The following is a 1,389-nucleotide window of genomic DNA, read 5'->3' on the forward strand; positions in this document are numbered from 1 at the left end:
GAACCTTTGACAGCTCCCCGCTTCCCTTTTCCTGCCCAAGAGATTCAGACAGAGAAACCTGCTTCAGAAAGGAGAGTTTAAGATGCAGCCTTAGCCTAATTTGGATTAAGTATGGTAGACAAGAGGGCTTCAGGCAGGGCCTGTTGCCTAGATACCCCTATCCCACTGTCTCTGAGGTGCCTGGCAAGGATTTTCCTCCTGTGTGTGTGTTCTGTTCTTTCTCAACTACCTCTAAATTGCCCATTCTCACTTCTGTAATCTAGCGCCCTGTTCCCCCTCTTTCCTCTTTGTCTAAAAACTTCTTATAACCAATGTGGATACCCTGGGAGGTCACTCTCCCCGGGCTCTGTCCAGGTGGCATAGGGGAGCATAGGTGGACAGTGATGTACAGTCCCTTTCCACAACGTTGGAGAGGAGGCTGGGCTTTGAGTCTGTGCCTGCATATTCCTCAGCTTTTCAGAGTCCTTTGGACAATGACTGAGGAGACAAACCACGCAGGAAAGATCTAGTAAAAAAAACCAAAAAACAAAAAACAAAAACAAACCTCGTAGATCCAATGTTGTCTCACTGTCTGGAATTTTCATGGAACGATAATGCTTATGTGAATTCCCCCTGGGCATGTTTTAAACTGTGATTTTCTCCTGTTAATCTGTCACTGCTAATTTGGCTATTGGCTCAGGCAGAAGAATTTAGAAGGTGAGAGGAAAAACGTTAATATATTTTTTAGCTCCCACACCACTTAAAATGGGAATATCCTTTGAATTATCCTGGCAGTAAGTGTACCCTCTGCCTAGGCTCTATTTTTTTTAATCCTCACCTGAGGATATGCTTTTTTTTATTGATTTTTAGACAGAAGAAGGGAGAGAGAGAAAGAAACATTGATGTGAGAGAGAAACAAGTTGTCTTTGATATGTACCCTGACTGGATATCGAACCTGCAACCTAGGCATATGCTCTGACCAAGATCAAACACAAAACTTTTTGGTGTCTGGGATGACACTCCAACCAACTGACCCTCCCTGCCAGGGTACCTGGGCTCTTTTAATGGCAGTGATCTCACTACCTAACCAGGCAGGATCTCCTACAGTTGCACACCTATTATTATTATCCATGCTTGGCTGAAATATGATTTAGTCTTACATTAGTCCAGGCTCCACCCTCTAGAAAAATAATATATTAGTAATAATAATGTGCACTTATAAATATATTCATTTAATCATCAAAATAACTCTTTGCATTAGACAAAATTATTATCATTCTCATTTAAACAATGACTTTTTTTACCTTTTCACATAATAGCCTTTTAAATATATGAAAATTAGTATTATCTAATCATCCCTGCTTTCTCCAACTGTTTATCATGAGATGGTACTTTATCTTCTTTTTTGTC

The 1,389-nt window shown here is 40.5% G+C and overlaps 1 non-coding gene across 1 annotated transcript; it reads left to right on the top strand.

Annotated features, from left to right (window-relative positions):
* Window positions 1-308: 308 nt before the first annotated feature.
* LOC129075556 (small nucleolar RNA SNORA73 family) lies at window positions 309-507 on the top strand. Its single transcript, XR_008529655.1, has one exon. It is a non-coding gene; the product is annotated as a small nucleolar RNA SNORA73 family (small nucleolar RNA).
* Window positions 508-1,389: the final 882 nt, after the last annotated feature.

The sequence above is a fragment of the Pteronotus mesoamericanus genome, unplaced genomic scaffold, assembly GCF_021234165.1.
Source record: "Pteronotus mesoamericanus isolate MK-2021 breed Mesoamerican mustached bat unplaced genomic scaffold, CSHL_Meso_final contig_55, whole genome shotgun sequence".
Taxonomy (NCBI): Eukaryota; Metazoa; Chordata; class Mammalia; order Chiroptera; family Mormoopidae; genus Pteronotus; species Pteronotus mesoamericanus.